The sequence below is a fragment of the Suricata suricatta genome, chromosome 8, assembly GCF_006229205.1.
Source record: "Suricata suricatta isolate VVHF042 chromosome 8, meerkat_22Aug2017_6uvM2_HiC, whole genome shotgun sequence".
Lineage (NCBI taxonomy): Eukaryota > Metazoa > Chordata > Mammalia > Carnivora > Herpestidae > Suricata > Suricata suricatta.
This window is the reverse complement of record NC_043707.1, coordinates 91614331-91639068: the sequence shown is the minus strand read 5'-3', so window position 1 is coordinate 91639068 and position 24738 is coordinate 91614331. Positions and strand designations below refer to the sequence as shown.

The window sequence follows — 24738 nt, the reverse complement described above, 5'->3', positions numbered from 1 at the left end:
GCTTTAAACAAACAAACAAAGCAAGTCTTTTCAATACTTAGATAATCACTCTTCAAAGAACAGTCCATAAAGTTTCCCCAGGTTTACTAAGAAGATAGTAATTGCACCCAGATCAGCCTATTTTCTCCTATCCCCAGGCCACTGCATACATCATCAAGTCTATTATTGGTGCATTAACCACTAGCCATTTGTCTGACGCCCAACACTTCAGTTATTCCATTATTGTATTCAGAGATCTTAAGCTAGTAGACAACTTTACATGTTAGGTTAAATAACAAAAGTTCAATATAGTTATAGGTGATAGCATATATTTAGTATACTAGAAAGCTGTCTGAACTTAGACTGAGCTGGGTGAGAGCAACTGGCTTTCTCTTACCAGCTTTGGTCACACCACTTGACTTCTTTGCACTGTATTGTACAATTGAGACAGTATGTGCCGTGGTCAAAAGGTTGGGTCTCAGATTCAGACATGACTGTGAACCTCAACTGCTATTTATCAGCTGACTGACTTTGGGGAACTTATAAAACTATTCTATGCCCCCAATTCTTCATCTGTAAAGGGGATGACTATTTGGATTAAACATGATATTCATAAAGCACTCAGCAGAGTGCCTAGACCATGGTAGGTGTTCCCTAAGGGGCAACTGTCATTACTATTAAGTAAAAAAAAATTCTGTGAAACCACTGGTAAACTACAATGATTATATAATCAATTGTCAAATGAGTGGTACTAATGATTGGTAATTTCAGAGTTGAGGGGTAAGGGTGCTCTCTGTGGGAAGGAATATACTGAGCTTGACTTTGAAGAAGGCCTAGAGTGGAATGGACAGTTGGTGGGTGATGAGCACATGAAAAGCAGGAGAATGGCTTAATCAAGTGCAAGGAAGAAGGAATGTGCATGGGAACAATTTATGAACAGTAAACACAGCAGCTTGTTGAAGCAAAAAATTCACATGGGGTGGCAGGAAAAGGAGAGGAATAGGTAGCAGACAATAGAATACTGGGAAAGCCCTTCCAGAATAACAAATTTGGATAATTCCAAAGCAGTGGGGTACATTTGAATGTCTGAATGGTGAGAAGATACGATAAAAGGAAGATTTTCCTGGTGGTAATGGATAAGACAAAATGCATATCTTGGAGTTTCTTTTTTTCTATTTTATTGATGAACACAACTATTTAAACTTTGATGAGGTTCAGGGACCAAACAATTATTTGTAAAAAAAATTAACCTTCCCAGTTTTTGTCCATAACTTAGTAGCTAATTAAATACTGCTATAGCTAACATGTGTACAGCTCTATATGGTTATTGTAACATTAAGTAGCACATTGACAGTGGTCATATAAGAATAAAATCCCACGATGCTCTCACTTGGGGAGTTGTCTAATAGGGCCACAAAAAAAAAATTCTGAGGTGGCAACCTTGAAGTAGGGGAGTCATAATCTTTTGGAGTTGTGTTTTACTCCAGATGTTTTCCTTTACTAACAAAAATTAGAAAATAGTAAATTGGGAATAGCAAAAATTAGAACTACAGAGTACAACTGATGAAGATTTAAACTCTGAACTTGGGAAAATTATAGACAACATGAAAATTCTCTAAAATAATTTTAAAGAACCAGAATTCAGGAGACAACTTTTCAGATCTGAAGATGTAACCATAACAATGAAGGAGAGGATCTGAACAGAATCGTTTTCTACAGAGGGGGGATTAGTATCAATGCCAGAACAGAATACATATTATGTGTAGATAATATTAATGTTAGCAAAAGCTACTATTTATTGAACAATAAGCAAGGGTAATGAAAGAAGTATTTGGTCTTATTTCACTCTCATAAGAACCTATTATCTGCATCTTACCAACTAGGAAATTGAGATTTAGTGTCACTTGATAACTTGTCCAAAGTAACACAGCTAATGAATGCAGGACTGAACTGGGATCTAATGGCAGCTCAGTCTGACCTCCTAACTCAGGCTCTTTCTACTGTACCCACACAAATGTGCAGGTACTCACACACATGTATGTATACACACACAGGTCTAACATTTCCTGAAGCTGAATAAATGTAATTAGTATGTCTAACATAAGGAGTCAAAAATTGTCCATTGATCGCTTCTCGGCCTTTTGGCTAAGATCAAGTGTAAAAATTGTCCATTGAATTTTATTATTTTCTTTATAAGGTCTTAATTTTAAAGAGTTGTTAATAAAGATCTAAACTGGATGGTTCCAGGTAATGTCTGTAAATGCTGTCCTGACACTCCAGAGGGGCAGGCCAGGTATGCTGTAGCCCTTCATAAGGCCTAAGTCAGTACCTTGGATTGGATTAGTCCTTCTAATACTCTTCTCATACTATTCACACAGCTCACAATATCCCCATGTGGTCAGCAGGGTAGGTATTATTTTCTCATGTTATGTGGAATACACTGAATCCGAGAAGCTAAGTGGCTTCCTAAGGCCATGCAATTAGTCTATGGTAGAGTTAGGATGCACATCAGTCTTCTGACTTTAGATCTGGACTCCTCCCATTGCAACACAGCTGCTTCTAGAAGGTGAATCAACTTAGTATTTTAAATGTGCAACCTGGATTTAAATCTACTGTGGTAGAAGTACTAAATTCCACTGATATTCAGTTTTCCCTTAAGTAAAAATACAGACAACAGATTGATGTGAAGACCAGATGAAAGAAAGGAAAACAGCTAAATTACTTCAGTCATGTATATTATCCTGAGCTTTCTGCAGATAATTTATGCAAAAGAAGTTGTTAAGTACCCACTCTGTGTTAGGTATATGCTGGGTGCTGGGGACACCAAAATAACTGTCCTATTAATATTTGAAATTTTAGTGCTGAGCACAGTGGCAGTCAACTGGAGGGACATAAACATGATAAGAATGGGAGGGATAAAAAGCAGAGGGATGAATGGACAAATTAAACACAAATGTGAAAGAGGAATTTTTAACCTTGTACATTAAAATTCATTCATTCAGCACATACTGAGTCCCTGCTATGTGCACTATTCTAGGTGTTGTGGAAGACACAAAAATAAATAAAATACATGTTCTATCATCAAAGAACAGCATGGTATATTGGTAGGAACATAGGATTCAGAGTTAGAAGAACTTGAAACTCCATTCTACTAACTGCTAAGTAACATTGAATACATGTCTGGGCCTCAGTTTTCCCATCTATAAAGTGAGGATAATGCTAACTTTTCAAGATTGTTGAGAGGAATAACATTTGTTAAAGTGCTTTGAAAATTGCTATATAATGTTGTCCTTATTACAAAAATATTCCATAAATATTTGCTACTCGCTATCAAATCCAAAGTTTATTAAGGTACCTTGAGAATTGCCTTAATTCCCTGCTTTGCTCTAGAGGTGGAAATTTGGTTGAAGGTCAGTTGTGATGGGATGAATGAGATCAGTGTTATCATCAATTGTATTCTTCTTCTCTGAAATCCACTCCAGACAATCATTGAAGCAGTTGCTCTAAGGGGAGCATTAAGTAAAAAGAGACATGTCTGTTAATAAAACACAAAGGACCAGTAACAAGTGAGTCTTTGTGTCTAATGGTGTAACTAATACGTTTTAAGTTGTTATTGCTTTAAATAATATTGGGCTATAGCATTTCTGTGCCTTTTTGCCTTTGTCTCCTTTCTGGGTTAGTCAAGTCAACTAATGTTCATCAGTCACCCATCATGTACTAGTCTAGGCATACTCCCTGAGTAAGCCATGATCTCTGCCTTCAAGGATCATGTACATGAGACAGATAAAAAAATAAATAATGATAATATAGTAGGAACACTTTACAATATAGCTATGAACAAATTATTATAGCAAAAAGAGGCATGATTGACCAGCTTTGCCATTAAAAGTAGGGAAGCTTTTATAGAGAAGGTGACACCTGAAAGGGCCTTTATGTAAGAATAGTAGTTTAGCAGATGGCGGAGGCAGAGGAAGAGCACTCCAGACAGAAAACAGCACAAAGACAGAGTAGAGAAAGAGGGAGGGGGTACGTGGCACATTTGGAGATAAGAGATTATGTTAGTGTATTTAATGTATAGGTTGTGTGCGAAGTGGTTCAAGATGAGAATGGAAAGTTAGGTTGGGACCAAATTATGGTAGACCATGCTTGAGGATCTGGGGCCCTAGCATATGAATCATGCATCCCCAGTACCTACCAGAGTTCCTCAAAGTAAATCTTCAATAAATACTTGTTGACTGAGAAAACTATGATTAGTTATGTAACTGAAATAGTTTTCCATTTATCCAATTATCCCAACTGTCTCTCCATTTAGACTTTGGAAGAAGGAAAAAAGAAGACTCATTGGGAAAGAAAGAAAAGAAAGGAAAGAAAGAGAAAGAAAGAAAGAAAGAAAGAAAGAAAGAAAGAAAGAAAGAAAGAAAGAAAGAAAGAAAGAAAGAAGAAGGAAGGAAGGAAGGAAGGAAGGAAGGAAGGAAAGAAAGAAAGAAAGAAAGAAAAGAAGAGTGAGGGGAGAAGGTGCAGGTGATGGTGCAGAATAAAACCAAAAAGTAATGGCATGAGCATGGGTGCTCCATCCCCGGGTATGAAATCTCGCCTTGCTACTTACCACCTGTGAAAACATCAGCAAGTCAAATAACTACCTGAGCTTCGGTTTCCCCATTGGTAAATGTGAGTAATAGGGAATAATTTTTACTAAATTATAGCATTGTGGGATGGATCAAACTAGATTTCTATGAAAGCTCTTTAGAAGTGGAAAAAATATGCACATTTCAGGCAAACCTGGGGTCATTTAAATGAAGTGAAGAGTCTCTGGATAGAGGAGTGTCGGGTAGAGAATTACATACGGTGTAGAGACACAGAACCTGACATCCCAGGATGACTGATTCTAGTTTTCAAGAGCAGTGAGAACCTTGCTAACACTGGCAAATGATTGCCATTTCCTTTGTCAGGTAGTGACAGGAGTTAGTTGACCTGAAAATTCACTAATAGTTCCATTAGAGAGGCCTTGGAAGTAGCCATCTTTTTACTCATCCTGGTCAATTAACAATGAATTAATGCCAGACATATTTTCAATTGAAGCTGAATGGTAATTTCCCCCCATTTAGCTAAAAATATATCCTTATAAAGGGAAAACTAGGCAGCAAGCATCCTGCTTTTCTTCCCAAGATTACTTTGGAGGATTTCTAAACCAGTGTCAGCTCTAAGCATTGATAAGGTAGCAGGTCAAAACCTGAATTTGACATAAGTTTTGACTCAAGTTTAATTACCAGCTTCCCTACACACCAGCTGTGTGTTCTTTGACAAATAACTGAAACTTTATAAAGCTCAGTGTTTTCACATGTAAATTGAAAGGAAGGGTAGAGATGAATGCTTAGGTCCGTTTCAGTGATAAAATGTTATGAGAACATTTTTTTAAAGTTCATTTATTATTTCGGGGCAGGGGCAAGGGTAGAGAGAGAGCGGGAGAGAGAGAATCCCATGCAGGCTCTGCACTATTAGTGCAGCTCGAACTCATGAACCATGAGATCCTGACCTGAGTTGTAATCAAGTGGGATGCTCAACTGACTGAGCCACCCAGGCACTCTGTTATGAGAACACTTTTAAGTGGTTTTAGACATGTTGCTGGAATGGTAGGCTAAACTTGGGAGTGTGGGAAGAGTGCTGGATTTCTTTTATGCACTCTGAACTAGGAGTCAGAATGCTGGATTAAGCCCTTGGTTCTCAACCAGAGAAGGTGGGTGGGAGTGGGATGTGTTGGGGGTGGATTTTGCCCACACTGGACATTTGGCAATACCTGGAGACAGCTTTGGTTGTCACCACTGGGAATTGCTACTGGCATCTAGTGGGTAGAGGCCAGGGACTGTCAAACATCCTACATTGCAGAAGACAGGTCTCTACAGCAAAGAATTATCCAGCCCAAAATATCCATAGTGCAGAGGTTGAGTAAATCTCCTCTAGGACATTGGATAGTGTTGTCCAGGTCATAGCATTTTTGTTGTTGATCTCAGTGTCCTTATTTGCAAAACAGGAATGATAATAAAATCTGCCTCTTTCTATCATCTCGAGAGGTTGACAACCAAATAAGATAACAGATCAAAAGTACCTTGAAATTTAATGTGCTTCAAAACAGAAATACTATCCTCATTATTATTTTTGCTGCTCCATGAGCCACTTCATTGGGGTCTACCTTCTTATTCTTTTCTTGGATAGGGTGTTTAAGATGCTTCTCCAGTTTTGGGGAATTTCTTCAACATTTGACCTTGTAAAATTAATTAAACAAGCCTACATAAGCAAAGAAAATCTAAGGCTGTAAATGTCTCAAGGTTATAAAATTGAAACGTAAGTATAACAACCAGTCCCAAACAGCAAACTAGGCTTTATGCTGCAGCCTATCAGTAGTTTCCTTACTTTGCTTCTGCCTTTTCTCTATAAAAATCCCTCTCATACTGTTCTTCATGCAGTGCTCCAAAAGCCACTTCCATTTTGGTGCCATTCAATTCAAATCAATTACGATTCAGATAAACTCCTAAAAATTTTTAACAAGCCTCAAGTTTATCTTTTAACAGCTTCTAGGAGTTATGAACCTTGCTTTCAAGCTCAAATGTGCAAGAAATGTTTTTTATTAGAGTGTATTTCTATTACAAGCCCCCAACAGGTGGGGGCCAAACACTCAAACTTGGATAGTGCAAGTTGCCCCCAAATTTTCTTGAGGTTGCATTTTTGTTCCAGGGATTTTTGTAGGACCAGGGCCCTGGGTCTGGGGGTAGGGAGGAATTGTCATAAATTCAGAAGTCACCTAACTGTAGTAGCATTCCCTGAAATGGGTCACTGCTGATCAAGTGATCTGTCCACCTAGGTCACTGCAGGGTCCTTTTTTGCTAGCTTCACTGCATCTTAGGAGCACTCAGAGGGGGTTTTGCTGCTTCCTCACTGCTCTGTTATGGGCCATTGTATGTGGCTATCTCCCATCTATCCATAGACTCTTCTGGGGCCATATTCACCTGCTCTTCCATGCCATCTGAGGCCTTGCCTGTCCAGGTTATCTGGAGAAGTTATCCAGGCTCAGGCTATTTTTGCTCTGGAATCTGCCCAAACCTCTCTGGGGTTTCTGTCCTCCTTCCTTCCAGAGTTTCTGCATGGAGGACAATAGTGTCAGGGCAGGGGCCCCTTCGATAAGGTGTGTATCCCTGTTGAGTGCCCTTGCTTCTCCCATGACTCTCTTCCCCTAGTCCATCCAAATCATCTTACTTAGCTGTATTCAAATTATCTTTATCACACTCATTCCTTCCTAAAATCTTTGCTACTCCAAAACTAAATTTTTGCAATTAAAAAAATTTATCTCCAAAGAAGATATACAAATGGTCAATAAGCACATGAAATCTATTCAACATCACTAGTCATTAGGGAAAGACAAATCAAAACCACAATGAGATATCACTTCATACCTAGTAGGATGACTATTAACAAAACAAAACAGAACAGAACAGAACAAAGAACCAGAAAATAAGTGCTGATGAGGAGGTGGAAAATCCAGCATCCTTGCACTCTCCTGGTGGAGATGTAAAATGATGTAGCTGCTGTGGAAAACTGTGGTGCTTTCTTAAAATACTAAAAAGAGAATTAGCATATGGTCCAGGAATTCCACATTGGAGTATATACCCAAAAGAGGTAAGAGTAGGAACTCAAATAGATATTTGCACACCCATGTACATAGCGGCATATTTTATAATAAACAAAAAGTAGAAGAAACTCAAATGTCCATTGACTGATGAATGGACAAACAACATGTGTATGCACATATAATGAATTTATTCAGCCTTAAAACGGAAGGAAATTCGGGTTCATGCCACAGCATGGATGGACTTTGAAGGCGTTTATGCTTAATGAAGTAAGTCAGACATAAAAGGACAAATATTATATAATTCCAATTATATGAGGTCCCTAGAGTAGTCAAATTCATAGAAACAGAGAATAGAATGGTTCCCAGGGCTGGGGGGAGGATGGAATTGAGTACAAAGTTTCAGTTAGGGAAGATAAAAATAGTTCTGAAGACTGGAGCGCCTGGGTGGCTCAGTCTGTTAAGCGTCTGACTTGGGCTCAGGTCATGATCTCACAGCTTGTGGATTTGATCCCTGCATTGGGCTCTGCACTGTCAGTGCTTGGGATTCTCTCTGTTTCTCTCTCTCTCTCTCAATCTGTTCCTACCCCACTGGCACTATCTCTCTCTTAAAAATAAATAAATAAACTTAAAAAAAGTTCTGAAGATGGACAGTAGGGTTGGTTGCACAAGAATGTGCATGAACTTAATGCCATAGAACTATATACTTAAAGATGATTAAAGTGATAAATTTTATGTTATATATATTTTATAATAATTAAACAACAAACTTTTTTCTTCTGTAGCCAACCTTACTTCACAATCTAGTTGAATGGCAGAACAGTGCCACAGGAAATAAATTGCTAAAGACAAAATATACAGTTAATATATAAAAAAGGAAAAAACAAAAAAATGCAATTAATATATAAACATATTATGCCACCCAGACCTAGAAAATGCTTTTTCTTCCTTTTTCTTCTCTTCAGAAAAGCAGAATCATCTCTGGAATATAGATTCTGATTGTCAGAGAAGCACAATTAGGATCCTGAGCACAATTAGAATCAATTCATTGTAAGTTTACTGTATCTTTATTCTATCTCTATAGTCTAAATTTGGATTCCAGGCCAAACATCCATCTCTCTCTCTCTCTCCCCATCTCCCTCTTCTGTCCCTCCCTCTCTCTTTTTCTTTCTCATTCCCTGCCCCACCTCCCTCTTTCCTTCTTTCAAGATTTACCTAATTAGGAACAATCAATAGTGGTCACCATTTTTCCAGTTTTTGAGTGCATCATTAGTAGAGTAATATACATGGGTTCCAGATAATTTAACAAATGGTGTTGGGACAATTGGTTTCAAAAAATGAGTTTGATCCATTGTACGTCTTGCACTAAATAAATTCCAGATGGATCAAAGATTGTTTTTAATGATTCATAAAAGTTGTGGAAGAAACATGAGAGAATTTGTTTTTATATGATCTTGCAATGGAAAGAATACTCTAAGTATGATATAAAATTCAGAAGCCATAAACAAAAATTTTAATCAAGTTAAACTTGTGAAAACAAAAAAAAAATTCTTTGTAGAAAAAAAGTCCCTTAAAGTAAAAAGCAAATAAATTGGGGAAACATTCTTGCCTTACATATTGCAGTCCAAAGGTTAATTTCCTTAATATATTAACATGTTTCAACAACACTGTAAAAAAAAGAGATTCAATAGTAAAAATGGGCAAATGGTACATATAGCCTGTTTAAAGAAAGGGGAATGTGAATGGTTCCTAAATCACATCATAATGAAAGATGCACATATGAAAATATATAGGAGATTGACAAAAGGAAAATTTGGATAAAACATTGGCTTGTTGAGAATGTGGGGAAACCATCACTTTCAAGAGCAGGTGGAGGGAATGTAAATTAAATCAGTCTTTATTGATCAAAATTTTAAATTTATTCCTTGACCTAGCAACTCTGGTTCTGGAAATTTACCCCATAGATATAGTCACAAAAAGAAAAATAACACACATGCAAACAACTTCTCTTCCACTGATAGGAGACTGCTTAAATAAATTTTGATACATCCATAAAATATAATCATAAAAGGAATAAGGCAGCGCTATAAGTATTGATATGAAACAATCTCCAGGATATATTATAGCCTAAAAATAGAAACAGAATAATCTGTAGAGTATGCTACCACTTGTGTAAACAACAACAGAAGACTTTATAAATGCATATAGTTGAATATTGGCATTCACTCTATCTCAAAGAATATTTAAAATACTGTTTGCCTCTGGGAGTCAAAGGCAAAAGGGAGTTCTCCTATTCGGTGAATACCTTTGTGCCTTTTCAGTCGTGTATTATCTAGTACACAGTAACAGCAATTCCAGTTCTGGCATTGCCCCCACGTGCTCCAAATGGGCTTTGTATCTGCCTATAGGCACGTTGGTATCTGCTTCGGAATTGAGTTTCCCGTTCCTGTCTGGAGCTACATCTTTCTACCTTGTATCAGGACATTCCTTTCTTTCCTGAAGCCCAGCTTCATATTTACATTTTTTTTCTGTCTATAACATCCAGAATATTGTGTGGTATCAGCAAGAGGAGGCCTGCACGAGGCAAGATTAGTCTCCAGCAGAAGATCGCACTGGGAGGGTGAAGTCCGGAGTTGGGAAGAGAATCCAGTGGAGTGACTTTCTGTCAGCTACTTGCCCTCTTTGGCCTCAATCTTTTTATTTGTAAAATTAGTTTAGATTAGATAATGTCCCCGGTGTTGTAATAGTTGTAGATTAACTTCCCTGTTCCTAGCAAAGTCAGTATAGAAGACACAGAGTATAGAACCAGATTATATGGATTCAAATCCTAGTCTTGCTACTTATAAGCTATGTCCTTAGGCTAGTATTTTTAAGTTCTTTGTGCCTGTTTCTTCATCTGTAAAATGAAAATGACAATAAGAGAATCTGACTTATAAGGATATTGGGAGGATTAAATGAGTTACTATGTTTAAAATGCTGAGAAGATGCCAGTCAGAGTGGCTAAAATGAACAAATCAGGAGACTATAGATGCTGGCAAAGATGTAAAGAAACGGGCACCCTCTTACACTGTTGGTGGGAATGTAAACTGGTGCAGCCGCTCTGGAAAACAGTGTGGAGGTTCCTCAAAAAATTAACAATAGAACTCCCTATGACCCAGCAATAGCACTGTTAGAAATTTACCTAAGGGATACAGGAGTGCTGATGCCTAGGGGCACATGTACCCCAATGTTCATAGCAGCACTGTCAACAATAGCCAAATCATGGAAAGAGCCTAAATGTCCATCAATTGATGAATGGATCAAGAAGATGTGGTTTATATATACAATGAGAAAGACTGAAATCTGGCCATTTGTAGCAACGTGGATGGAACTCGAGGGTGTCATGCTAAGTGAAATGAGTCAGGCAGAGAAGGACAGATACCATATGTTTTCACTCATAAGTGGAACAGGAGAAACTTGGCAGAGGACCATGGAAGAGGGAAAGGGGAACAAAATAGCTGGGAAGAGGGAGGGAGGGCAAACCACGAGGGACTCTTGAATACTGAGAACAAACTGAGGGCTGATGGAGGTAGAGAAGAGGGGAGGTGGGGGTGATGGGCATAGAGGAGGACACTTGGGATGAGCACTGGGTGTTATATGGAAACCAACTTGACAATAAACTATAAAAGAAAAAAATAATAAGCACTAGTTGATCAAATAAAAAAATAAAATGCTGAGAAGACTTCTTAGCACATATTAAGCACTACTGAAGTGTGGCAACTTCTTCCTCTCCTCCTCCTCCTATTATTATCATTATTGATTTTGGGGAGGCTCAAGGGATCATGCAATGTGTGGCTTGGGTTAATTAAGCATGAAGAAAGAATAACTCTTTGCTACCCTCAGAAGTATTAGAGCTCTAGAAAAGTTTTACCTTAAGTGAAGCATGAACAGAAAAGGATCTGCAGGTCTCTACCTACCTCTGACAACCTCAATCAATACATGCATCATTTTCAAATACTTACTGTAATACTTTGGGGCCTGTGGAAGAAATATGCAGTCTAGCCTTCACTCTTGAGTTGTTAACATCAAGGTAGGGAGGACAAGTTTCTGATAGATGAGGCAACTAAAAGAAGGGGAGGAATTTTCATTTATTGAGATGTACTATGGGTTATATATTAAATCTTTTGCAAAAACATTCTAATTTATCTGGATCAACATAAACCAGTACTGTGTTAATTCTTAAATTGTGTCAAATAGCTTGCAAATGTAGAGGAAATACTGAGAAAAGACACCAAGAGAGACTGATCAAGGTGTTTGCAAACTTTCCTAGTGAATCGACTTAGACTATTATTAAATATACATATCCTCAGGTTGCATCTTAAATCCACTGAATCTCCAGGGATGAGAATCCAGGAAACTATGTATTTTTTTATTTTAAGTAGGCTCCACGCCTAATGTGGGGCTTGAACTCATGACCCCAAGATCAAGAGTCACACACTCTAAGGACTGAGCCAGGCGCCCCCAAGTAGCCACATATATAATTTTTTTAAGAGAGAGCACACATGTCGGGGAGGAACAGAAGGAGAAAGAGAGAGAATCTAAGTAGGCTTCACCGCCCAGTACAAATGCAGGACTCATGGTTGTGAGATCAGGACCTGAGCTGAAATAAAGAGTCAGTTGCTTAATCGACTGAGCACCCAGATGCCCCAAGGAAGTAGTATTTTTAAGAGGGCCTCAGCCAATACCTCTCACCAGAGAAATTCTGGAAACTTTGTTAGAGGATATCTTGAAGGGTCAAGAGGAGAGAGCTCTATTCTGTACATCTGAGAGTTTTCATTTGCTTGTCACAAAGCAAATGAGGAATGAAATGAGTAGGAGCCAGCAGGAGGCTCGCATTGGCTACCTGGGAACACAGCTGACCTTAATTTAGGAGATTACACCTCCATGTGCTTTCTTCCTTGAACATCACTCAAGGAGGCTGTGTGTATCTTGATCCACTAGTTCTATACTCAAGTGCAAGGATTGCCTGTTTTTTTTAAAAAAACCTCTTTGAGCTGTGTTCTCACGCACTGTGACGTCAGTAGAACCCCAAGACTGAATTATAGCTTTGCATTCAATCAAGAATCATGTATTATTCTCTATGTTATCCATCATTGCTTCCCCACTGCTCTGAAGACAGAGTGACAGCAATACACACAATGGGCAAGCACCTGAGGTGCTTTAAACCTATCAATAATAAGCATTGTTCTCAGAAAGATTTTGCTCTGTGGAAAAAAGCAGAATGGAAAGGCCTTTCCAATGACTGGCAGAGGCTTTGAAATTGTTTCCTATTAAATGTGCAAATTCTGAAGCCACAGAATTCAGCCACTACCTCATTTATGTCCTAGGGATTTGGTTTGGACTGAATCAAAAAAATATATCTGTTCATATGAAATACAAAATGATTATTGGATGTCCTGCTTCTCACATTTAACTGCATACAAACACTAAAATCCAATCTATGTGAAATAAATGAGTTGATGGTGAGTCTGATGCATGTGTTTAATCAGAAAATTACATTCAGAGTACTTGAAAGCATATTAATTGAAGTTTATTAAGAAGGCAGTAGGTATTTAGATACAAACACAAATGCAAAATATATCAATACCATACCTGTAATTATCTATCACTATTGCCTTGCACATTCTAGTGCCTTTAAATACAAATGAAACATAATGCATGCTTGGGTCATTTTAGACATAAGAAATGTTAAATAAAGATATTTATTTCAGTTTCCCATTTCAACTGGATTGAGTTTCACAGTTAAACACAGAATATGCACTTGTATTGATGAATGGAGCCACTAATAATTGGCATATAGTACTTCCTCTGATATTATTAACCACAAATTTCTCAGGTTAGAATGAATGTAAAACATTCCTTTACCCAGCTTGATTCTTTGTGTAAATAATTAAAGAAAACAGGCTCTTGACACAATGCATCCCATAAATGCTATCATAATAAGACTTTTTTACAGATCAAATATAGCAATGACCAACTCAGTGCTTTTAAACTTGTTTGCTCAGATTTATCCCCAAGGAAATGTAGTAGCCTTGGTTGATATTTGTGGTATCTTCTAGTATCACTACATCCAATGGAGTTACTAACTCACTTTATGGGCAAATATTGGTCTGGCTTTCTTACATACGTGGACTGAGATTCCTTTTTTTAAAAAAATATCTTTAGCTGTGTGTCTACCATTTCTCTCTAGTGATCTAGATATCCGTCCTTTCATATTTGAGAATCCCTGCTCATATCCACCTGACTGACATGAGACCTAAAATAAGGCAATGAAAACATTGGCAATTTCCAAATATCTTTGTGGATATTTCCAAACATCCAAATATTTTAAACTTCACATCTGGAAGTTTAACTGCATTGTTATGCATTCAGTGGATGTTGGGCAGAGTGTGGACAAGGGCACAGTCCATTCAGCATCTTTGAAGTCAGTGCCTTCCTATGATGCTGCACAGGGAATGCATGGGGGTGACTCTCAGCTCTGACAGACTGGGGGTACAACCAACTGCCAAGTGTTTATCCTTCTTTAGGAACTCTGCTGAGCTCCTGATGTCCATCATCTCATTTAATCCTTGCAACTCCCCTGGACATTAAGTGGACACTATTTCCTTGTTTAACAAAAGGACGCACAACACAGTAATGTAACATCCTTAAGATTCAGATATAGGAAACAACGAAGATGAGAAAGAGCAGATATTTCTTGGGTTAGAAATCACAGAGTTGGGATTTGAATTCAGGATGGACCATCAGCTTTAAAACACACTCTGTATTCAGATGGGCTACCTTATTTTTTTCATAATTATGGCATGTTCCTATAGCCTATACATTTATTTTAAATTATGGAATTGGCTATCATGCCTTTGGTAGCATGATTTTTAAAATCCTTTTCTCAGCAGAGAATCAAAAGGTCTGAGGGAAAATCAGAAGGTATTTTATCAGGGGGCTGGGGTGGTTCAGTTGGTTAAGCACCCAACTCTTGGTTTCAATTCAGGTCATGATTTCATGGTCATGGATCCAGCCCTGCATCTGGCAGCTCTGAGCATGGAGCCTACTTAGGATGCGCTCTCTCTCTCTCTCTCTCTCTCTCTCTCTCTCTCTCTCTATCTCTCCCTCTCTCTATCTGCCCCTCCTCTCCTCATGCTCTCTCTGTCTCTCTCAAAATAAATAAATATACATTTAAAAAGAAGGCATTCTATTTATTTGTATCAAGGACCTAGGTAGTGGAATCTCTTGCTTTTTCCTCAGCCTCCAAGTTTTTGTCCCTTTTGTATATATGTTATCACCTATAATTTGTTTATTAACTTTTATTTGTTTGCACAAACTTTACTGTAAGAAATGTGCTTACGTAGCAGTGTTGAGTAGCTCTTAAGGTAGGTTGCTTAGTTAAAAAGCAAACTTCTTCATTTACTATTCAACGATGGGCAAGCTGCATAATTCTCAATATCTTCCTCTGTAAAAAAAAATACTGAAGTCTCAGTATCTTCCTCTGATAGTAGCCATCTATGGATTAAATGAGATAATGCAAAGACAGTGACTGGCACCTAGTAAGAACCTGAAAGCATTGCCTATTATTATTTGTAGAAGCATTAGGCTTTAACTCAAGACTGCACTAAGAAATCTCACTAACTATAGATTACCATTTTCTTTTCTCTTTGCAGTTAACTGGCAAGATAAAATCCTTGAATCCAGAGGCAGAAAAAGGTCATCTCCCAGGATTAGGCCAAATACTATGGTTCCTGTAAATTGGAAGCAGACAGATCATCTCAGCTTTATTAGCTGTATGACTTTGGGTAAGTCATATTTGGCCTTCACTTTCGCCTCATCTCAGACATGTGGAAATCGGTTTGCTCCCTGAGATTCCTACCGGTATTATTCTTCGAAGACCCATGCAATCATGAGTGAGTACTCACTTCCAAGAGCTTGTAATTTCCATGCCCCACCTGAACACCACCTTTTAGCCCAGGAAGCCAGGAGCCCAAGCCACTCCTGAACTTAGCACTTGGATACTCAGAGCAGCTGCTAACACCCCCAGCTGAGCCCCACACCTCCTTAATCTGAAATCCTCATTAACTCCAACTGCAGGCCATCTATTACCTCACACCCATAATGGGAGTTAATTTCTGTTGGGATCAGATGGTCTTCCCCCTGGAAATTTTTATTCATATTTCTTTCCTGTTTTGTGATTCTCAATCGGAGTTTTCTAATAACAGATCATTTCTTTTTGTCTAACTTTAATCTGGTCCTGCTTGACAAGCCCCATCCTTTTCATTGAAGGGTAAGACCACTTAAAGGAAGGCCAATAAGCCCTTGCACTGCTCGGCCGGCTGGGGTGATTTGTCACCCGGTGCAGTGGTGGTCACACCAATGGATTTATCTCAAGGTAAATGGAGATGCTGAGACCCGAGACCTGGAGCTTTGATTAAGGCGCCCTTTTTGTAGTGTTGATAGATGTTGCTTGTGTTTATCTATTTGAAATGCCACTAAATCTGTGAATACAATGGAAAAAGAGAGTACTTTGCTGCTGAAAACATATTAGTGATTTATGTTTCAGTAAGAAGCACAATAAAGAGACAGAGGCTATTAAGAGCAGCTATTTTCATGAGAAATAGTTTTGCTTTAAAACATTATTAACCCCACCTTGATAAAGACTTATATGCATGCATAATCATGTTTACTTACCCCTTTAGTTTGGTGAGTTATGCATTTGAAGCATACATTCTCCAAATATTAAGAAGTTAGTGAGCAGAATATTTACAGCAAAAGACACCTCACCTAGGACTGTTCTGCATGTAAATTTCCTTCTCTCAAGATAGGGACACATAATAAACTTATCTAGGAAGATTTGGAGTTTATATGGACTTCATATTGTTCAAAGCATTCTCAAATCCTGCTCACCATCATTTCTGTGACTGCACACACACACACACCACCCCCACCGCTCTGCATTGTAGTAGATATAACCAGTACGGTGACACATAAAGATTATAATGCATGGATATAACTTATAACATGAATCAATGTCATCAAGACGCACCCATTTAAATGAATAGGGTCAGATGAGAGTGCTGTATCACCCTGACTTGTGTGACAGTTACAAATGCATCACCTCGTATGCATAATAGGAGTGTACAAACCAGAAGAGATTTGTAAACTTGGTTCATTTCAAGCAGAACTGACCCACAAGAATGGAAACAAGAAAAAAGGCAACTGGGCTGGAGCTGTCGGGAAATAAGTGATTCTGTGTTTTGTGGTTTCTTAAAACCCTAACGAGGATTTCGTGTCCTCCAGCTCCACTGGGGACCTGAAAGCAGATAAGATCAGGCTCAGCACGCTGGCTGTTTATTTACCACGTTCACTTTTAAAGGTTGCAGTGCTCACACGCAGTAGAGGTGGAGATAACAAATGGGGTTGGGGTGGGGTACACAAGCTGCGTGGAGCGGAGAGTTTAAGGTGTGCGTTTCTTACCAAGTCTGGGGGGGAGGGGCGTTGGGGGGAAACCCAGGCGAGTTGGGCCTGGCAGAGTTAACAGTGTTCAGAGTGCAATTAAGTGTTTGGAAGGTTCTATGCCGTGTGCTCTGATTTATTGATACGTTCCGCGGATTTCTCTGCAGCGGGGTGAGCAGCGTGGGGGGCGGGGGAGGGCCTAGGGCGGTGCGCGCCTGGGAGCCAGGCAACCGGCAGCGGAGTCTGGGGCTTGGCACCGCTACGCGCCGGGTGTTGAGCGCAGCGCTTAGCGGAGGCCACACCTGCACCTCATTTGCTTCCGAGCAGCGCCATGACCCGCCTGCTGATGGGGCGCCTTCCCTTTCATCCTCGGGATTATGACAAGTTATTAATTGCCACCATTAGCCGTAGCAGCCTGCCCGAGATCTCTGCTGCTCTCTGGAGGTGAGAAACTGCGCGTCTGAATGCAGAGGGAAGAGGCATCGAGCTGCGCGGGGCAAACGGAGCAACAATCTGCCCAAAAGGGATTGTGAGATGGTGAATAATTTATTAGAAAACATTTTTCTTTGTCCTTCCCACAGACTCACAAATCCTCCCCAAGCGCTCTTTACCAGCCTTGCAGATAATGTACTTACACATCTCAGAGCCTGCTAAATAGACTGAAGAGGCCATCAGGTTCACCCTCTACACTGCGGCTGCCAGGACCGCGCAGACCCAACACGCGGCCTCTGCCAAGGGCCTGCTGATGGAGGTGAGGTAATTAGATGCGTTTGCCGAGGCAGATATGAAAAGACGGTGGATGGCCGCCCCACCTCCTTCCGGCTCCTGCTTCCCATGTAGAACAGGTACACTCGCACACACATACCCCACAAGTTGGTTCCTTACTACAAGTATTTACTGAGTTTCTACTATAATAGGGAGTTGCTCTGTCCCTTGCACCTTCTTGACAAAAGTAAGACCACAGCATCTTCACAGACGTACATTTGTTCCTTTGAAAGAATCGGGAGCCTACTCTGCTGGAGATGCAAAGAGGAAAGACTCAGGCCCTGTGCTCAATGAGCTAGGAGCCGGTGGTGTTCATGTCAGTGATGCTACTGCAGGCTGAGATACTGTAGGCCCTCCATTCCCACGGATTTTCATGAGGAAGAAAAATATCTCCTCCATAGGCTTTGGAATAACAGAGTTTGAAATCAGGCCAAGCGTATGTGATGTGGGTATCTTCTAAGTCACAGCTTTTCTGATACCATGATCTCTTCCTATTTGAAGTCACGGGATCTCTTAAAATGATGCTCTGAGATCTATCTTTCTAGGGACATTCAACAAACTTTTAGTAAGCACACACTATGTGCAATGCCATATGCTGGGCTCTGGGAGTACCCTGGTAAATAGGTGTACTCCCTGATATCCTGAGGACTGCTCAGATTCTGAGGAGACAGCATCCAGCCTGCAGGTGCCAGATGAACATCTTAGCTGAGAATGAATCAGGAAAAAAATGAGACAAGACTGGCGGCCTCCATTGTATGAATTTGAATGTGATTTAATGACAAGCATGATGAGTGTTCTGATCCTCCTGCAGTTACTGACAGTCCCAATCTAATGGGTACATTACATATCAAATATAGGACTACACACACACACACACACACAATAGAAGACTAACATGTCAAAAAGGGATATAATCCAAAAGATATATTAATCCATTTATTTATTTGACCAACACATTTTGACTACTAACATGAGTCAGGCCCCATGTCTGGCACCAAGAATCTCACACCTACCAGTCCCTGCTCTGTAGGGGCTCATAAACCAGTGTGTAAAAAATTATACTTATATGTGAATAGTACACTAACCAAGAAAGGTATCAGGTGTTCCAGAAGAAGAGAAGAGCAAAGACTAGTTTAGGCTTGGGAAGGTGCATGAGGGTGTATAGGTCAGAGGAGTTTCCTCAGGCAGCAATGTGCTATTGGGTCTTGAAGAATGAGTGGGCCTCACAACTGAAGAAAGAATGGAGGAGAGAAGAAGATTGGGAAGGGAAGGTGAAAAAAAGTGGCACATGCTTACTACACAAAGACTATTGGTTACTTGGAATCATTCATTCATCCACTCATTCATTCAAAAAATATTGAAGACGGCCATGCTGTTATGGACTGAATGTTTGTATCCTCTTAAAATTCATATGTTGAAGCCTTAACCCCTGTGTGACTGTATTTAGAGTAAGAAAGTAATTAAAGTCAAATGAGATCATAAAGGTGAGGCCTTGATCTGATTGAATTAATATCCTTTCAAGAAGAAACACCAGAGAGTACTCTCTTTCTCCACATGCACAGGCATAAGGAAAGGCCATGTGAAAATACAACTGTCTGCAAACTAGGAAGAGAGTTCTCACCAGAAACTGACCATGTTAATACCTTGATCTTAGACTTCTAGCTTCCAGACTGTGAGAAAATTAATTTCTGTCATTTAAGCCATCCAATTTATGATATTTTGCTATTGCAGCCCAAGTAAACATGCTCTTAGCACTGTACCAATAGTTAGTTGGCTTTGTATGAAAGAAGCAAAGATAAAGAAGACTACGCACTGCCCTCAAAAGCTCAGAGCTATGTAGGAGTGAGTAACCAATAGACAAACAATGGCCAAAGTAAATATTCCAGTGGTGATCACCTGTTTGAAATAATCATGATTTATTTTCTTAAGCGAACCACTTTACCTGTTCTCTTAAACATGTTTGAGTATGATTGAAGGATTTGATGTTGGAGCCATTAATGCTATTTACCAATATGTCAATTTCTTCTCATTCTAGGCAAATTCACCATCACATGAAGTTAACTGGGTCTATGTGATTTGCTATAAAAAATGAATTGTGATCAAAAGTGACAGGTATCTGGGGTGTCTGGATGGCTCAGTTGGTTAGGTGTCTGACTCTTGGTTTTGGCTCAGGTTTATGGTTTGTGAATTCAAGCTCTGCATCGGGCTCTGTGCTGACAGCAGAGTCTGGTTGGGGTTATGTCTCTCCCTCTCTCTCTCTCTCTGCCTCTTCCCAGCTTGTTCTCTCTGTCCCTTTCTCTAAACAAACAAACAAACAAACAAACAAACAAACTTTTAAAAAGTGACAGGTATCACTTCCAGGCAGAAACCTTTAAGAACCAGTGAGTGATTTGTCAGGTTTCCTTTTCCTGCATAAATAGCAACCATCAACATCCCAAATATGAGAAGCTCCATCAGCCTACTTCTCTATGTGAGATCTTCAGAAGCAGAAGGCCTATGAAGAACAGGCAGTGTGAGTAAGAAATAAACTTTTATTGTTTTAGGCCACTGACATTTGGGGGTATATTTGTTGCTGGACTGCAAGCTAGCCTAGTATGATTAATATAAGAAAGAGGTTACTCCCATTATGACCCTGATAGACAGTTTGGAATATTGGTTTTGCCACTTGCAGCCCTAAGAGTGACATACTATACAGAGGTTAAGAGACTAGACTTCCAGTTTCTGGTTGGCCTGGGAGTCCCATTTATCCACCATCAGGTTATAAAACACATTAGTAGATTTCTTCATAAGCAATAAGAAGTTAGAATTTTACTTGTTCATCTAACCTTTCAGTGTTACATGCTTCATGTCCCATATAAGATCTGTTATCAAAGAAACCCATGTGTGAAGCTATGTACTTCAGAGATGCAAACTGCAAACGGATATCGCTTTCTACTCTTTCAGAAGAATTTGCTCTTTCATGCCCTGTTCATGGGCCCAAGAGCAGAGGGCTGTGGAATTGAGTGTCTGTTTTTTGTTTGTTTTTCCTTTGGGAGAGAATGTGCTTGCCTGTGAGTGTGAGAAGGGCAGAGAGAGAATCTTAAGCAGGTTCCATGCCCAGCACAGAGCCCAGTGTGGAGCTCGATCTCACCACTATGAGGTCATGCATGACCTGAACCAAAATGAGGAGTGAATGCTTAACTGACTGAGCCACCCAGGTGCCCTCAATGTCTTGTTTTAAAACCCAGCTCTGGGGCGCCTGGGTGGCTCAGTCAGTTAAGCCTCTAGCTTTGGCTCAGGTCAGATCTCACGTTCGTGGGTTTGAGCCCCGCGGCAGGCTATGTGCTGACAGCTAGCTCAGAGCCTGGAGCCTGCTTCCGGTTCTGTGTCTCCTTCTCTCTCTGCTCCTTCCCCTCTCATGCTCTGTCTCTCTCTGTATCAAAAATAAATAAAATATTTAAAAATAATAAAATAAAATAAAATAAAACCCAGCTCCATCACTTACTAGCTATGCTGTTTGTACCTGTTACTTAGTCTCTTTAAGCCTTAGTTTCCTCACCTGTAAAATGTGAATACTAATAGTACTACTTCATTAAATGAGATAATGCACATAAAGCTCAAAAAATAGTAATCATTATTGTTGGTGTTATCATTACTTTTCACCATCAGGATAGTCTTAAAAACCAAATCTCTATATACAATGGAATACTACATGGCAATGAGAACGAATGAAATCTGGCCATTTGTAGCAAAGTGGATGGACCTCGAGGGTGTCATGCTAAGTGAAATAAGTCAGGTGGAGAAGGACAGATACCATATGTTTGCACTCATAGGTCTAACAGGAGAACAGGAGAAACCTAATGGAGGACAATGGGGAGGGGAAGAGGGAAAGAGAGTTGGGGAGAGAGAGGGACACAAATCATGAGAGACTATTGAATACTGAAAGCGAACCAAGGGCTGAAGGGGGAGGGGGAAGGGGGAAGGGGGTGATGGTCATGGAGGGGGGCATTTGTGGGGAGAAGCACTGGGTGTTATATGAAAAGCAATTTGACAATAAACTATTATTAAAAAAAAAAAAGCAAACACCAAATCTCAAAAGTCCTTATCACAAAGCCATGACTATTCTTAGAGAGTTTACTTAAGGATCAACTGGGGTCAAGGATCTGGAGTAAACAATCTTTCAGCTTGTGCTCAAGGTTTGTGTTCCTCCAGGGGTACCTGGGTAGCTCAGTTAGTTAAGCGTCTGGCTTCAGCTCAGGTCATGATCTCACAGTTTGTGGGTTCAAGCTCTGCATTGGGCGCTGTGCCTGGAGCTTGCTTTGGATTCGGTATCTCCCTCTCTCTCTGACCCTCCCCTGCTTGCACTCTCTCTCTGTCTCTCAAAAATAAATTTAAAAAAACACATTAAAAAAAAGGTTTGTATTCCTCCAGCAGCACAGAGTTTCTTAATGGAAATTAAAATATCTCCTGAGAAAAGTTCTTCTTCCCCAATGGTAATCCTGCCAAAAGAGGACCCAAGTTAAAGCTGGTGTGGATGCTGGCATGCTGCTTTCACAAGTTCTGGAAATTAGCTTTTCTTGTAGGGCTTCTCTTTTGGATATTTAGCAACTCACTTTGGAGAAAGATTATCTCCTTTTTGAAAGTAACCTGACCACCTGTCAAAGCTGGATTTGTGTGAGGAATCGAGAGGCTAACCCTTGGCCGACTGGCCAGGCTCTCGCTTGGGTAATTACACTGGCAGTGCCTGCTTTACTCAGCATGAACTTGGCTTCCAGTCCCAACCATCTTCTGAGTCTCTGATGATGTTACTTTTCGAAAGAGTGTCTGGGATCTGCCTCAGACTGCCAAAGAAGTAGGAAGGGCGACTGACAGACATAAAAGCTCTATAATGACCCTTTGTAATTATGGAAATGACTTCTATCTGAGGAAAAGTGGCAACCAAGAAAAAAAAATTAAAGAGTACTAAACATTCTGCTCTACCCTTCTGTTACTTATATGGGATATTCTTTAATTCTGGGATTTTTTGTTTACCAAGTGCCAGGTCCCACGCAGTGGACCAGTGATACTATGATCCTAATGCCTTGCCTTTCTCTACAAGGAGCTCTTACTCATCTAATCATTCAACAGTCCATCCATTCAACACATTCATTGACATCCATTACATGCCAGGCACTACATTGTACTAGGTATATGATGGTGAACAAAACAGAAAGCTCCCTGCTCTCATGAGGCTTAGATTTTAGTGGCAAAACTTGAAAAGGCAAATATAAAAAAGTATACAGGAATGAACTGTTTTTATGTCAGCAGAGGAAGACAATGGGGAGCACCACCAAGGCCATGTGGTGGGCATAAGGGAGCAACATAGAAACAAATACTGACAATGCACTAGGAAAGGTACACATACAAAGGGCTTTGATAGTCGCTGTGCTTGTCCATTTTGATTGCAAGCCAGACTGAGCATGGGGAGATGTGCATACAAGAACCCAGGTGCACAGGAATGATATAAACCAATACACATACATCTTGGAAGTGTTGTCTCAGAATCCAAACCATTAGGGATCTAAAAGCTTGACTTAGAGAAAGTTTCATTTTATAGTGTTTCTGTAACTATATAGATACACAAGAGTCATTTTACAGATCATTTATTCTACAAATACTAAACTATTTTATAGCATGATACTTATCATTGAAGCAAGCAATTAACACATCTTGCCTCCTCCTGCAAGCTCTCTCTGACTGCTCTACACCACCCACCTACACAGTCCCAGGAGGCTTCTGTGATCTTCTATATACTCCATAACCCCCTCTGTATGCCTTTACTATAGCATTTCATACTTTAATAATCACTAATTTGTTTTGTCTTTATTGTCTTTTAGACTATGAACATCTTGAAGGCAGAAATGGTCTTGATTCTCTCTATATGCCTAAGGCCTGGCTGTATTAGTTTGGGTTTCCCCAGAAGCAGAATCTAAGGCAGGCATTCAAGTACAAGTAATTTATTTGGGAGACGGTCCCAGAGAACAATAGGAGAGAAGTGGGGAGGGGAAACAGCAGTGAGAGAGAACCTAATAAAAAGTGTGTTATCAAGTAAATTACCAATCCCTCAGGAGAACTTGAGAGACAGTGTGGAACATGTCCACGTCCCAGTGTTGTCCCACCAAAGAGTGGGGAAATGGGGTATTTATCCACCACCTCCCTGTATGTTGTTGGTTGAGGGCTGCTCCCAAGGGCATGAGCTCTCCAGCATTTCTGACTTACTCTCTTTACAGGTTAAGGGTGCTCCAATGACCTGAAAAAGCCCTCAGGCCGAGTCACATGTGCTTCCTGTAAGCTCCTTCAGAACATGGAGGTGAGGGATATGGGTGGGGCACATCATCTGCTGGACCAGCTCAAAGCCTGGCATCCACTTGCTGCTTGGTAGGCTTTTGTAACTCAATATAACATCCAAGCAGCACACACTGTTAAAGGATAAAATTTAGTATGAGCTCCATGGGCAAACCTCATGTTATTGACATGGCCATCAAGCAAGCAGTGAAGTTACCAAGTCTGAAGGCAGCCTGAGTACATTTACAGAGGCTGCTTGTTTCTGCAGCAGTCATGAGCAGAATTGTTGGGGAGAGTAGTGTTATTTTAATCCCTCCTTTCTCCTTTGCCCAGTTCACATGTAACCAAATCTCCTATTAGTGGAGAGATTCCATCTGTGTTTTCTTACTTGCAGGTGTTGGGGGCTCAATTAACTGTGCTTGCTAATACGTTGCTACTTTCTGAAAGGATGTGAATTATAGCAGATGCTATTTATGAATGGCATTAAGTAGCAATGCAACCAGCTAGTTTGTTAATCTACACATTCAGAGTCAGATGAAACCTCTTCATATTTTCTTCCAGGGCAATAACAACCAGTCTCCTTGGCCCTCCCT

General features: G+C 40.0%; 1 pseudogene; it reads left to right on the top strand.

Moving 5' to 3' along the window:
* The first annotated feature begins 2104 nt into the window (after positions 1 to 2104).
* Positions 2105 to 2283, top strand: LOC115300461 (annotated as a pseudogene).
* The last annotated feature ends 22455 nt before the right edge of the window (positions 2284 to 24738 follow it).